We start from the raw sequence: 16,533 nt of genomic DNA, 5'->3' as shown, positions 1-16,533 counted from the left end.
CCTCCCACAGGTAGCATATACAATTCAAGAACCACTACTACTCACCCACAACCTACCCCTGTTGTTATATTTCTTTAATAGCCCAGCATATTGATTCAATAGAAGGGATCTGAGATTTTTTTTATTTCTCCATATCATAAAAGGACTTCTAATCTGAATAAAAAGTCAATGTACAAAAATGTATAAGCTGAAGTATTTCCATGATTACCACCCAGATAGAAAATGAAATGGCTCAAACTTTAGAAGTGAGACCAGTATAAACTCACTGATTAAAATCCTATAACAAATGCATGCTTGACTACTGATTGGCCAGTCAATGCAGAGTCTGTGCAATAATATATGTTATTGCCTGGATCAGCTCTTCCAGGGAAAGAACTCAATCCATAAACTAAACAAAAAAGAACTTTCTTGTTATCTTAGATTGGCCAAACTATCCCATAGAACCTGATCTCCTTAGTTCTAGTCCAACTAAAATACTGAATATGAAGTTCCAATGTTTCTGTTGTTGTTGTTGTCTCTGTCCTTCTTCTTTTAAAAATATATATGTATTTTTATTGATTTCAGAGAGGAAGGGAGAGGGAGAGAGAGATAGAAACATCAATGGTGACAAAGAATCATTGATTGGCTGCCTCCTGCATACCCTTGACTGGGGATTGAGCCCAAAACCTGGGCATGTACCCTTGACCAGAATCGAACCTGGGACCCTTTAGTCAGCAGGCCGATGCTCTATCCACTGAGCCAAACCAGCCAGGATGCCTCTGTACTTCTTGCTTCCTATTTTCTGATAGCCAAGTGCTTAAATGTTACTGAACAGTTATCATCCAAAAACAATATCCCCTTGATCATGGTACATTGAAAAGGTGCAGAAGTCCTCACAGTCAGCTCAGGGTCGCTGGGAGCCAGAGATGACTGAAAGAGGAGACTGAGAAACCACAACACGGGCAGCGGTGTAGACCTGGCTGAGTTAACTGAGGTGATGGTGAAAACGGAAGGACATCCACAGCCAACAGATACAAATACATCATTTGTGCTCCATATCTGAATCACAGGGTTTCTTAGGAAAGTCACCAATCATTGTGATTGCCCTTCCTGCTAACTCTGCCAGTTCACTTAAGGACAAAACGCTGTTTTGGTGGTTTCAGTTGTTCAGCTTACCCAGGAGGGGTAAAGATTCTGTTCCAGAGACACAGGCAACTTTGCCTTTTTAAATCTGTCCTGATTATATTCCATGAAAAATCTTTATTTGATGTTTCTCCCTCATATATGAGTGAACTTCAATTAAATGAAGTCAAAGATATATACACACCTACATATTGATAGAATTCTTTGCAATAGCCAAATATTATGACAAAATGCAATGCTCAAATAGAAAAATGTAGAATTAAGTACATTATGGAACCACCATACTATAGAGTACTATTTGAAAATTACAAATAATATGTAACTCTTTATATATTGGTCGAAAAGAATAGCCAATATGATATTGTCTATTATAAAAAATCAGGTTGCATAATAATATGTATGAAGTGATCAGATTGTTGCAAAACATTATATGTTTAGATTGTACCTTTTATGCATATGAGTGGCTATGTCCATTGCTTTATGCATACTATTTCTTCCTCTCACCTGGCCTATATAAATCAGGGTAAAGCTAAGTATGTTGTAACAAAAAGACCCCATGTCACAGTTTACGTGTGAATGATCCAGTTCAGCAGAACAGCCATGTACTCATTCAATGAGGAACCTAAGTTCCTTCCAAAGCATTGACCCCATGCACTTGGGCATTTGTTGCCACCTTCATGAGTAAAACTGAGTCACTTCCATGTCCAAAAGGGCATGCTTAATGTCTTACATTCTAGACTGGGAGTGGAATCCACCAATTCTGCTTTTTTTTTCTTTTACAAGAAGATAGTTAATGGCCACACACATTCACAGGCGTGAAGTATAATTTACCATGGAGACCACCATATACCTAGCCTCAACTCTATTTCTGTGGCTGGAGGGCTGGATGGATTTCAGTGGACAATGGACAAATATTCACCATACCACGCTCACCTCCTAGATTTTGTAGGAATAATCTGGAATAATTTAAAGATATGATTTACTATTCCATTCTAATTCTATTTTCCATCGTCATATAATCATAATAAGAATAATTATTTAGCTTTAGCTCTGTCTTATGAGCTTTCTCACTGCCATTTATGTTTTTCTTCCTTCTCATTTGTAAGTTCTTTATTTCATTGCATTTCTCATTTAGTTACAAATATTCTATTGATTTATATTTTCAGGAACAGCACATTGGTAATTTGCTTTCTTATTCCTTCCAGCTCTCAGAATGCCTTTCAATTGCTCTTGCACATGAATGATCTTTGGATTGGGTCCACAATACTAGGGTCACAATAATTTTTGCTACAAAACTCTGACAGTGCTGTTTCATTGTCTTCTGGAATTGAATGTTTCCAAGGAAAAGTTTGATTGGCAGCCACCAGACTTCTCTGTATACAGAAATTTCAATAAGATGGTCTACATATGGGTCATTTTAATTAATTTTTCCCAATTACATAACTGATCTGAACATTCAAGTCAGGATATTTTTTAAATTTTTTCTTTATTGTTTCTTTAGTATGCTCTCTCTTTCTCCCTTTGAAATTCTTATTGTAATCAATTTCCTGAATAAATTCATCCTGACTCTTTTAATTCGTGTAATTACCTGTATATCATTGTTCATGTGTTCTAGGATTCAGATATACTTTTCTATTATAGCAACAACTGCTGAATATGTTCAGTATTGCATGCTGGGGAGGGGGAAACTTTTATTTTGATAAAATTCAAAAGCATAGAGAAGATCCATTGTGGTATTTTCATATTATAAAGCATGAGGCTGGTTTTTTTTTAATCATCCTTTACCTTAAGGTTTCCCTTTTCATAGATGCAATGCCCTGTTAAGCCTTTTCAAACACACACACACACACACACACACACACACACACACACACGGTTTCTGAAGCTGTCTCCAGTTCCATGTAGTAAGTTTGCTTCACGGGGAGATTTTTGCTCTGATTCTTTCGATCCTTTTCTGACAAAGGGCTGAGACTTTTGTATGTGTGTTGATTCTTCTCTACTTTTTTCGTCCCTAAAATGTGAGTGACTGTTGGTGGTTGGGCAGGAAGTAAGAATAGCCTATTGTCCAGAATTAGGAAAGGAGACATTTTTAAAAGATAGTCTTGTTCTCTTTGTACTAGTAATTTCTTTGTGACCCACATAGGGAAGAGAGGGCAGCCTTCAGCTTTGCTGTATCTGTTTCCGTGGATCAGACTTGGACGGTCTGTGCAGAGGCAGAGGTGGGAGGGGGGAGGTGACCTCAGGTCAGGACCTCAGCAGCTGTGGTAACGAGTTCCTTTTCAATTTGTCCTGGAGTCTCTCAACGAGCAAGGGCATTCCCTTCTTTTTCTTTTTTTAAAATATATTTTATTGATTTTTCACAGAGAGGAAGGGAGAGAGATAGAGAGAGTTAGAAACATCGATGAGAGAGAAACATCGATCAGCTGCCTCCTGCACATCCCCCACAGGGGATGTGCCCGCAACCCAGGTACATGCCCTTGAACGGAATCAAACCCGGGACCTCTCAGTCCGCAGGCTGATGCTCTATCCACTGAGCCAAACCGGTTTGGGCTACATTGCCTTCTTTTTCTAACAGACATGAATGCTCCTGTTCTAAGCAAAGCATGGGCAGGACCATCTTCTTGTACTTAGTTCAGTCATATTGGGGACCCTCAGGAAAATACCAAAAGGAGCCACAAGTTCCTCTTGATGCCATCCATGGAATAATCTTTCTACTCTATGGAAAAATATCCTTAAATTATTTTATGTAAGGTGTTGTTATGTTTCATGCAAAAAACATTGTTCCTGGGTATAATAAAATTCTAGTAAGAGGACAGTGTGGGTATACTAATAAAGAATAAACTGTGTATGTAAATCCCACACATGCTGCATCTCTGATTAGGAAGTTTCGAGATGTTGAAGACTTCCTTATGGATCGAGAGCGAAGCTGCAGTGTGTTGAAATCAAATGGGACCCAACCAGGCAGGTTTAATAGATCTTTGCCTGTAAAGAAGCCTTTTGGTATTAAGAACTGGGTGAGTATGACTAGATTTCAACATCAGCCAAAATCTCTGCCCTCTGTGCCCTGAGCAAAGGAGTTTAAGAGCAGAACAATGCTTGCAACTCGCTGGAAGAGCAGCCCAGCCAGCCCACTGAGACTCCCTTTACTGTCGGTACTCTCATCTCCTTTCTAGCACTGTGGGAGCACGCGGCTCTGGGGCAAAGAACCTTTAGATAAGTAAAGACTCCCACCTTTAAGCTGAGGACTCCAGGATAGGAAATGCTCTAATATTGGGTCGGTATTGCAGTTGGTAAGAAAGACAAGTGCATGTGACAACTGTTAGGCTCTGTCTTTGAAGCCCAGAAATTTCAGTCTCAATTCTGTTAAAGGTTCTAGGTGCATGACCTAGCGGCTAGCCCCAAGAGGGAAATATTCCCACTGCTGGCAGCTCCCTCAAGTGCATCTTTCTCTTTGTTGACACTTGCACATCCTCACAGCTTCTGCAAGAACTGAGATGTGCCCGCCACTGTCACTTCTCAAGGGCTGTCTCCTGGCTTCAGCCTACGCAGCTCTCGGTGCAGTATTCGACTCCAGATTGCATCCACTCACTCCTCAAGCCAGCTCCACCTCCGACATAGTGCTTCACAGTTTGGTCAAAGCCCACTGTTGTCATTTGCAGTGTGTCTCACCGAGAGTCTCTGGCATATGGAGGGCACTTCCTTGTTTTGCAACGCATAAGATGTTTTCATGTTTTTTGTATTCCTTTGGCCATGTCAGTGGAATTCGAGAAGGAACCTGGAATTGAAATCATGGAGTCAGTGTGTCTTCGTGAAGCAGGCTTCAAACCATTCATCTCAGACTCCAGTCCACGCGTCCTGACAGCCCATTTACAGGGTGTTAGGTGAAGGTGTCTGGCAGTCAGCGCTGTGGCAAAGCCCCTGGGCCTGATTTACGGAAGAGACTATGAAGCTGAGATGAAGAGAAAATAAGAGCTGGTATTTCACAGGGCTGGGGATTAGAAAGCTCTAAGTTCCTGTCTTTGGCGCTGTGTCAGGCCATAACTCAAGGCCAATGTCCTCATCGCTGCATCTCAGCCTCACCCTATAAAGTAAACAGAGGACTGCACAGCCCTGTCCCCAATCCCACCTACAGGGAAACAGCTGTGGACGGGGAGTGAAGGGGGCAGCCTGTGCATTAACATGGACACCCAGGCCAACAAAGGCAGCACCCGCATGCAGAATAACAGACAAAACCAGGAGGGCGCAGGAGGTGGTTTGCCACCTGGCATACAGCTGGGTTGAGAAGAAGTGAACATTTTAAAGGGTTTGCTCATTCTCAAAGTTTCAACATGATTACTGTCTCCGTCTGGTGAACACAATATATTTTTTATTTATTTGTGTATTATTTTTCTATCTTCCTTCCTTTCTTCTTATGAAGACATTTAAAAACATGCAACGGTACAGAAATACATCAGTGTAATTGATCACATACTTCAAAACACAGATGAACATCGAAGGGGAAGAAAAATTCCGGAATTAGAATTCTGACTCTTTTGGGGGTTAGGGGAGCAAAACAGCAAACACACATTTATACAGGGCCAGTCCCTCCTGCGCTGAGAACTGGGTGAGTTATATGAGGCTACCACTGGAAATTGAACTCACATTTCTTCCCTGACAACATAGCATATTAGACCCTAATCACTCAGCATTGCATTGTTATTTACTACTTCCCTGCCACTCGCATTCATGTATATTTATGTGGAGCCCAAAAATATCCCGCAGCATTTACTCCCGGTGATTATCTGTGTCCTAATCAGATACCCTAATCAGGAAGCACATAACAAACTCAGACCCAATTGTGGAAGACAAACTCCCAGAACACAGAAAAATTCCCACTTGGAGAAAATGTCCATCGAAGTATCTTCCACTTTTTTACAGCAATAAGAAGAAAAAATAAAGACCATTCGCTCCTTGCTTCTAACGTCTGAAAGCAACTCAGTGTAAAAATGGATGCTTTGGAGGATGTGCTAACCTGTGCAGAGCAGAGATGAGCACAAGACTAATCTAGACACGTTTTCCCGTGTACTCAGTCATAGGGAGTAAAAGTTAAACACAGGGAGCCTCAGATGTTTTCTTCTGCACTCGAATCTCAACTGCAAGATAATATCATAGAATTTAGAAGACTGAGTCAGCCACTCTAAGGCATTTTATTATGGTTAACAATAGCCTGGATGACCTAAAGATTTTCCTAACCAACCCAGCTCAAAAAGAAAGCCATTTTGAAAAGAAGAATTGGGAAGTTTTATATATTGCAAAAGTTTAACCAACTGGATTTTTCATGCTTCAAAGCAATTCAGCATGTCCGTTTAATGTTTGCCTGTCTTAAATTGAGTAATTTTTCCTCCGACAGATCGGTGTTTAGAAGATCCTGGTCTATGTTGCACAGTTACCTCTTTCAAGTTTTCTCCAGGTGTTGACAAATGGTCACATTTGTTTTCTTCTTTACAGCAACAGAAGTGGAAACATCTGCATCAGAGCATCATCTGGCTGCCTACTCAAGTTTCACAAGACTCTCCCTATTCATTGCATCCACTCTCCTACTGCTCCCCTGAGACTATAATTTAGAATTACTCTAGTCCACTCTTATCCACAGGTTTGATTTCTGCAGCTTCAGTTACCCACAGCTAACCACAGTCTAAAATCATTCAATGGAAAATTCCAGAAATAAACCAATCTTAAGTTTTCAATTGCATGGCATTCTGAGTATTGTGATGAACTCTGCTCCCTCCTGCCTGGGACCTGAATCATCCTTTTGTCCACCATATCCACACTGTGTACACTATCCACTGTTAGTCACTGAATAGCCATCTCAGGTGTCAGATTGACTATCAGGGGATCACAGCACTTATGTTTAAGTAAGTCTTATTTTACTTAATAATGTCTCATTCACCTCACTTCATGTCATCACATAGGCATTTTATCATTTTGTTTTATTACTAGAAAAGCGAATCCAGTAAAATAGGTATTTTGAGCAAGAAGAGAGACCACATTCACATAATTTTGTTTATGGTATATTGTTATAAGTATTCCATTTTGTTAGTAGTTATTGTTGTTAGTCTCTTACTGTGCCTAATTTACAAATTAAGCTTTATCATAGCTATGTATGCTCAGAAAAAAACATAGTACATCTAGGGTTCAGTACACTCTGCATTTTAGGCATCCACTGAGGGTCTTGGAATGTATACACTGTGGATAATGTATACACTGGGAACTACTGTATTTTCTTTTTATATGGATTTTTGTTTTTTTAAAAGGTGGTTTTTTAAAAAGTATGTATGTTATGTGAATTCAAATGGTTACTGTTAACACATCCAAATCTATAGGAAATTCTTGTGTGATTTTATTATTCAGAGTATATGGTTGATTAGTTATCAATCAAACTGAAGAAAAAGATTTTTAGAAGGTGGAGCAGTGTTCTTTCCGGATGCTATTTAAATAACACTGATTTATATTTATCAGCAGTTAGGCTATGGATGACCACATTTTATGAGGAAATCATTGCCTGGTCAATCTGTTTGGGGCTGAATCTGATTCTTCACCTCTTAGCCAATCCAGTTGGTTTCCATGCAATTGCTCACTAATAGAATTGAAAATCTGACCTTGATTGTTTTACAATAAATATTGGCCATGGTAGGGGAACCGACCCATAAAATTTGTAGTTTACAGGGAACATGTTAAATTGAAAATGGAGTAAATTCAGTTTCATCAATACCAACAAGTCATTGTGTGACATTAAAAAAAAATGAGGAGAGCAGCTAAATCTCTCTATATAAAAAAAAAAAAAAATGAGGACAGCAGCTAAATCTCTCTATGGCTCAATATATCATCTTTAAAAAATAGTTTTAATAATATTATTTTTCCCATTGGTCAGGAGCTGTGTGAAACCATTAAGGTAAAGTCAACCATTTGTAAAGTGATTTAGAACAAAACCCATCTATCTAACATTTGTGAGAAAACAAGAATGTACCTCACCCCCCAAATATTATGTTTAGGTATGAGAGTTTATTAAGATGGTACATTAGTACCCCCAATAGCTATAAATTATCAGTCTTGGTGTTCGGTGTTCTCTGTGTAAGCCAGAGGGTTGTATTTGCTTGTTTAGTTGGTTTGTTGATGTTTGTTGGTTGGTTCTTTAAAGCCATAGCTCTATACTAAGTATTTGGAGTATCTGACCTAAAGGTTCAAGAATTTGAGTAGTTATAACCTTTTAAAAAGTTACCTTTGGTGGAATCTAAAAAGAGAAAAAAGCTCAATTCTCAAAGAGCATAGTTGTTCTTTAGATCTAAGTCTAGTTACTTCAGTCCTTGGCCCTGGTGAACGAAGCACTACAGAGTGATTTGGGAAATGTGAGATGATTAGGGCTAAATCAGAGGAAACATTGTGGTGATATTAAAAATGAACAATACATATGCAAACGAAAGGCCCCAAGAACAAATACCCATGCAAATGTCATCTTTAGGATGACAACCAGTGTCATCAATGCACAGACAGGTGAAGGTGTAGGTAAGAAGTTGTTGAAATGCAGTCCTGCAGTGACTAAGACAGATAATTTGAAACTAAATGCATGTATTTGAATTGCATTTGCAGATATCTTAATGTCTGACCCTTCAAAGCAACTAGCAAAATCAAGCCAATCCTGTTGGTTTGTTACAGAGACTGACTCTACAGAGCAGTTATAGGTTGCCTGAAAATACTGTCTCACAGGTGCTTATGAAGTATAGTTTCCATACTGGTATCCTCTTCAAAAAGACTAAATACCTATTACTGCAAAAGTTGTTACTAAAGTCAGTGATTTCTCCAAATAATAGAAGTTCCTTAGAAAATTTATTAAAGAATACTTGAGGCTTAAACAATTTCTCCTTAGAGAGTGTCTACCTAGTTAACATTTTATTTTTACTTAATGAAGACACTCTTAGTTGATATTACATCCAGTTGCTTTGGGAAATTGCAAAGAAAAAGGAATTAAATAATCTATGTGGATACAGAAAGTTGAGTATAAACCACAGCTATTTCTCACTTTTATGAATGCTTTAAAGTGTTTCTAGCAGCAAACTCACCTTGTAGTAGTTTAAATAAATCAGAGTTTTCTTTTTCCATGTATCAAGAAGTCTGAAAGTAGATGATTACAACATATTAGTTGCTCAAAGGTGTCACCAAGGACCCAAGGTCTTCCTGTCCTTCTGCTCTTCTATCCTTGGTATGTTGGCTTTTATTCTACACTTGTCATTCTATAACTACAAAATATCTGCTTTAGTTTTGGACATCACATCTGCATTCAAAGCGGAAAGAAGAAAGTTGGAGGCAAAAAGGAAGCAACACCTCACCTATTTTCTTGTCATTGTCTTAATCCACTCAGGCTGCTATAACCAGATATGACAGACTGAATGGCTTAACAAAGAAATTTATTTCTCACTGTTCTGGAGCCTGGGAAGTCCAAGATCAAAATGCCAGCAAATTTGGTGTCTGGTGAGAGCTCTCTTCCTGACTTGTAGACAGCCACCTTCTTGCTGTATGCTCATATGGCCTTCCCTTGAGGCATTCTCATGGAAAGAAAGGTGGGGAGGAGGCAATTATAAGGACTCTAATTCTACATCTAAACTTAATTATCTCCCAAAAGCCCCAACTTCAAATGCCATCACACTAGGGCTTCAATGTATAAGTTGGGGGAGAGGCGGGGAGAAATATAAACATTAAGTCTATAACAGTCAGTGAGGCAAACAATTACCCAGGAACAATCAGCAGATTTCTACCTAGTCTTATTGGTAAGAACTGTTCACATGGATTTTTAGGGTAAGGGCAGGGAAGGTGAATGCTTAATGGAGCACATTTTTACCTTAAACAATATTAGGGATACCCTTGCAAGGAAGAGAAAGAAAATGGACACTTACCGGTGTCTGCTATGCTTGCTTAACACAGTGGAGTTTGCAAAAGTTCTAGGACTTTTTTTTTTTGCTGTAATGAAAAAGATGATATTTCTAAAACTTTGCAAGAATTCAAGAAAATAGCAGGGAGAAAATAAACTAGGAACAACTTAGAAATCACTCAATAACACAGAGCTTTATTCTCCAAATAAAAATTTTTACCATTTTCTTGAACTCCTGTGATGTTTCTAAATCTCACCATGCATACTGTAAACATTATATATGTGTCTTGGGAATTTTTAAGCAGTTTTAAGCACTTCCACTTTGTATTAGTGTATTGAATGTATAAAGGTTACACCATGAGACAGAGGATGGCATCTAGTGAAATGCTGTGTCTCGAGGAAGAAATAAAATATTTCTTAGTTATAATGAGGATAACAGTGATGAAATAAAACCCCTACGAGCATTAGTCCTTTTTACTGATGCTTAAATCCTATGCTGCAAAGAATTCTCTTTCTCAATAGAATTCTGGGGGGAGAAATGTTTAGATTCTAAGGTTGAGGGGACAGAACTAATACTAGCCTTCAGAGTAGCCTGGTGGGTTTTATTGCATGTAGTTATATTTCAGGGATTAGAACTAGGCCTCTCTCTATCTCCATCAATGTAATAAGTCAGCTTTATAACAGTGTTCTACTTCATTTTTATTTTAAAGTAATGCCTTGAAAGAATAAAAATAAATTTCAAAAGTAAAGGAAACATCCCATCATGGTTCCTAAAAGAAACCCAAGTACATCACTGTGGCACTGAGTGTCTTACTGAAGCACATTTGAATTCACCATTCTTGCCATATCTTATCCACAGGAAAGCTTGTTATATAAGAGGCTGGCTCTCTCTCTCTCTCTCTCTCTTCTTTAAATATATTTTTTATTGAGTTATAGAGAGGAAGGGAGAAGGAAAGAGAAATAGAAACATCAATGATGAGAAAGAATCATTGATTGGCTGTTTCCTGCATGCCCCATACTGGGGATCGAGTCCACAACCCAGGCATGTGCCCTGACCAGGAATCAAACCATGACCTCCTGGTTTATAGGTTGATGCTCACCCACTAGCCATGCCAGCTAAGTGAGCCTGACTCACTTAAGTGCATTTGGCTTATGGCAACAACAAATTTCTTCACCACTTTCAATCATTAATCCATCTGTTCATTCATTAAAATAATCCTATGTTGTATCAACAATGTAATGAGCACTGTGCTGGAATCTGGAGATACAGAAAGAAATTAGACATCACCAGCCTTCAAGTAGCTCAAGGCCTTTGGGAGACAAGAGACACATAAACCATCCAAGCCAATAGCTCTGGGTGTATTCACATTCCACAACTTTTCAGATAAACAGCTTTTTTCTCCTATGCCCAGCTGTCTATGGATTAAAAAAAAAAAAACTTTCATGAAGAAACCCCTATTCCTAATCTCCCTGAGAAAGTTCCATTTTCAAATAAATTTCATAATATTTTCCTAAATGATGTTCAATATTATGCAGTAACATTTGATAAAATTTCACATTGTGCTTACTACTTTTTCAAGTAGATCACATATTCTATTCTGACATAAAATAGAAGCAAAAAAAATCAAGCCCAAATCTCCCCAGAACAAAAACCCCTCTTACCTCCCTCACAGTCAACATTCTATTCAACTATTTTTCTGAATTTCTCAGTGATTGAGAAATAGCATTTCTTGAACTCCTAATCTTTGTGTATAAAATAGATGGACAAAAAGAGTAGAAAGAGACAAGTTTAGCAAGCTTAAATGAAAGAAAATATTAAGGAGAAATTAGTTTACAGGCATATTTCTAAAATATACCTAAGATAAAAGTGATAAGGTCTGTTTTTTTGCAGCGCACTTATCCAGGGTTCTCAATTTTATAGCACATAATCAAGAAAATAGAGAAGAAGCAAAAATGTCTGTGACCAGCTGAGATAATTGCCGCATAGCCCATCTCCTTATATCCTCACACTGATCCTAAAAACACTGACTTTAGACAAAGTTCTAGCAGGTTTGGTTGTTTGGTTTTCTAGTCATCAGGATGTTAGACTTTGAGAATTAGAAATGGAGAGTAGCAGCTAGCTTGAGAGAGGCAGTCGGGGAGAGAGAAATAAAGTGACAGCTGAAAGCTTGTTGATGATCATGAAGATGGAAAACTAATTTAAAAAAAGACACAAGAACTCAAAAAAAACACTACAGATGGGGCTGAAGGACAAATACCCTTCATTCTTCAGAGTCCCTGAGGGTCTATGATTCATATGACAACACTGGGTTATCAAGAACAGCTTGAAAAATATTTAATATCCTTGTTCAAAGATTTTGTGACAATACTTATAAATAGAAGCACACAAAATTTCAAAAATTAAGAAGGGCTGCATCAGACAATGGAGACAACTTAGGTCTGGGTGAAAATTGAGCCCCTTCTTCCCCTGTGTTCTTAGACAACTTACTTAACTTCTTAGAGCTCCAGTTTCTTCTCCATAACATTTTAAATTTTCATATTAATACTTATGTCTTATAGTTATTGAAGGACTAAATAAGCCAAGGTTTATTATATATCTAACACTATGCCTGGCAAGCAGTACACAATAATGTGGATTTTCTTTATTTCCCTTAAAAGAGCCAATTTTAGTTATCTGAAAATGTATTCCTATGAAACAACTTATTCTATTAAAATGCCATATGAACAAGGTATTCTAGGGGTTAGTAGAAAGATTTATATGAAATTGTAGTTGAGCCCAAATTCCAAAGGATAAGGGGATTTGGCCCATTTTATCATGATTACCTAGCTCAATATTAGGAAGTTGAGTGAGTATGAAAAGCTTTACAAGCATGACTTCTGCTTTGTATATAAAAAACTTTGCACCTCTGATTCCTCTTGATATTTTTTTCACTGAATCTTGCATTTATCATGCTATAACTATGGGGACTTAATAAAAATGGTTGCTATCATATATTGTATTCCTGTTGTATTATGGGAAGAGGACAGTGAGAAGAAAGGGAAATTTGGAGGCAAAATTGGCCAAAATGGGGCCCCTTAGTAGGGAGTTTGAGATATCTTGATGACTCTAGGTAAATAAGAAAGAGGATCAGAAAGTCACCCAATGGGTAGAAGGAGACATATCAGAGTAGAGGTAAAAGCATGGAAAGCATCAACAGAAGGCTGGGTTGTCTATTGATAAAGAATCCCCCTTCCCCCCAACACTATATGAAAAAAATTTTCTGTTAATTTCCTTCAATTATAATTTGTTACTTCAGGTGTTTACTTGTCCTCATTCAATTATTTCCGTATTTCCTTGGAGCTCTCATAATTTGCTTAAGCATTTGATAGATGCTAAAAGAAAAAGATGCCCTGACAATTTGATTAAGTTCCTTTATTCCTCATGCCCCAAAGTTACAACTTCACCAATCAGAACACATCTGAATCTCCCTTGATATAGTTTCATTAATTTCAAACCATGGTGGCTACCTCATTACTATGTGTGTGTGGGTGTAGGGTATGTGTGTGTAGGTGTGTGTGTGATTGAGAGAGAGAATAAATCAGAAATAGAGAGGCCACATAAACTCATCAGTTACCAGCATGAATGGTCTATAGTCCAATGTAATTTGTAAAGGACATGGGAGATGAACTAAGCCATCTACTTTAAAGAGAGATTTCCCCCCAGGTAATTTCCTTGAAAACTGGGATTCATAGTTTTATAAGTGTATTGCACACTCACAATTCTCTAGATCATGAGTGGCAAAATATGGTCTTCTCTCCAAATCTGAACAAATGCCAGTATTTACAAATGTTTTGTAAATTTTGTAAATAAAGTTTTATTGGAACACAGCTGCAACCATTTGTTTATGTACTATCTATGGCTGCTTTCACACTACCATGTCGAAGTTGAATAGTTGCAACACAAAGCTAAAAATATTTGCTGTCTTGTCCTTTACAAGAAAAGGTTAATGACCCTTGCTGTTGACAGATCTCTCAAATCCAGTCCAGATGACCCACTGGAATGTGAAATAAAATGTTGATAAGTCTATTTTTTACTTATCTTTTCCTTCCAAACAAATAAGAAATTACCCTCTATAATTATTTGACACATGGATTGATCAGGATAGCCCCTGCTTGTCATGGGACACATGGTCATTTTACGTGAGGAGGACATGGTGTCCTAAGGAAAGCGGTTCCATAAATGGGAGGATCAGTTCAGCATCCTCGCCCATGCATTCACTTCCAATCCATGGTGACATAGTATACTTTATGTGTAACTAATTAAGTGATTCTTACTAATTTAGTGGGTTTAATTAGTATGATCTCTCCAAATCAACCTTTACAACATGGACAGGTCACTTTAAAAGATTCCTGCAAAGAAACTGAATAGCATTCTAAACATGCAAGCACAACTAACAAGGAAATAACAGAGTTGATGTCACCTTCTTCGAGTACGATACTAAAACAATGACAATCTAAACAGGTTTGACAAAAAGCCAGCTCAGTTCAGTCAATAGCCTTAAGACGACTGAAATACAAATTTACACCCTCAGTCATTTCTGATAACAGTCACCCTATATGTAGGTTGTGCTGTAAAAATAGAAAATTGTACTAATCAGAAACTATCATGCTTACCAGCATAGTTTTTAAAATTTATTTCACTTTTCTCTTCATTGTTTTTATTTCTATTTAGGGTACATTTTACAATATGTACTACAGTCCATGCTAATATCCATACAGAATGTATAAACAAATGTACACAAAAGGGGAAGCCCCGGGTTTTTGGTTTTTGTTTTCTGATAGGGTGCAACTGAGGCATCTTAACATTTTTAAGAATTTATTTGGGCAAAAAATCAATTCCAATCAGGCAACCCTTAAACCGGAAGTGGTTAGGAGCACTCTACTAACAGCAGCTAGAGGAAGACTATTTTAGAGAACATGTGGAAATCATTTGGTTGTCTATAGCTTAAGAGGTTACCTGATTTGGGAAGGACTGGTTGACTGTTTATGATTAGTTGTCTTTAGGTTTGGGTTTGCATAGGTAAGCTGTAAAGACATTAGAACCACTTCGGTCTAGTAGCCTCCTTGTTTAAATTTCACAAAAGGCAGAGAGAAAGTTGGCTTCTGTCTAGACCTCTGTCTGCAGTTCATTTTTCAAAAGCATAGAGAACCAGGGGAAGTTTTTTCAGCAGAAAGTCTACAAAAATCAGGGACACAGAAGCACATACAATTGCTTTTCTTACTAAAACAAAATAATTGCAGTCTTTCTTTCAACTTTTAACCAAAGGAAAAAAATGTTCTCAGATTTGATCATTTATTATCCTTGACAGAGAATTACATTTTGAAAACCAATTATACTAGACAAAGCCCAAAATCTATGAAGACTGGTTTTAAGGAATTCTAAAGCATAATAACACTTAGTTAAGGCTGATCTTAAAAAAAGAATTGATAATAGGAACATAAAAGAAACTATACTTGGAAAATTAAATATCTCTTTAGCATTCGGTTAGTCTGAATTGATGTATAAGTTGATAAGCAATCTTTTCCTGCATAAATCCTAGTCTTAAGCAATAGATTATATCAAGAGGATAAGAACCAGAGACATGCACATATGTTAAGCACCTACTTGTGTATTCGCACTCATGCAAAGTTTTCCCAATTCATCACACCTACATTTTATAGATTAAAAATCTGAGATTGAAAGAATCTAAACAATTTAGCTGAGGCCATCCAGCTTATATGTGGCAGAACTGAGATTTTTAACTCACATCTGTCTGATACCAAAGACATTGCTCTTTCTTTCAAAGCATGCTATCTCCCAGAAGCAAACTAATGCCATGCTGAAGGCTTTTCTTCAAGAATTATGAAAAATTGTAATACCTCAAAGCTGATTCAGTGGTCCTAAATACATTAAAATTTTATATTAAGTACCATTTGTTCAAACTCTCTCTACTGACACAAAGCTATATGTATCATGATTGGTTCTCCGACCCATACAAATCTATTTACCTAATTGTATATGTGAACAGTAATTGCAAGTGCTTACTATTTTCCAGGTCTGGCTCTAGTGTCTTTGTATGTATTAAGTCATTTAATTCTCATAGCAACTTCTATATGCATACCATATTTGTCCATTTTTTATATTATTTTGTCTCAACTGGCAACAACTTAGAACAGACCAATGTTTTTATTTCATATTTTTAATTCTCACTGAATCCCCAATCTTCTACCATAAACTGATTTAGAGTAGACAGGATTTCCTCCTCAAATCATCAAAAATTAGAGCCCTGGCCGGTGTGGCTCAATTGGTTGAGTGTTGTCCCATGCAGCAAAACGTCGCTGGTTCCATTTCCGGTCAGAGAACATGCCCAGGGTTGTGGGCACAATCCCTAGTAGGGGGTGTGCAGGACGCAGTCAATCAATTGATGTTTCTCTCACATTGACGTTTCTCTCTTTCTCTCTCCCTTCCTCTCTCTCTCTAAAATATCAAT

This window comes from Myotis davidii, unplaced genomic scaffold (assembly GCF_000327345.1).
Source record: "Myotis davidii unplaced genomic scaffold, ASM32734v1 scaffold210, whole genome shotgun sequence".
NCBI lineage: Eukaryota > Metazoa > Chordata > Mammalia > Chiroptera > Vespertilionidae > Myotis > Myotis davidii.
Note: the sequence above shows the minus strand (reverse complement) of the source record.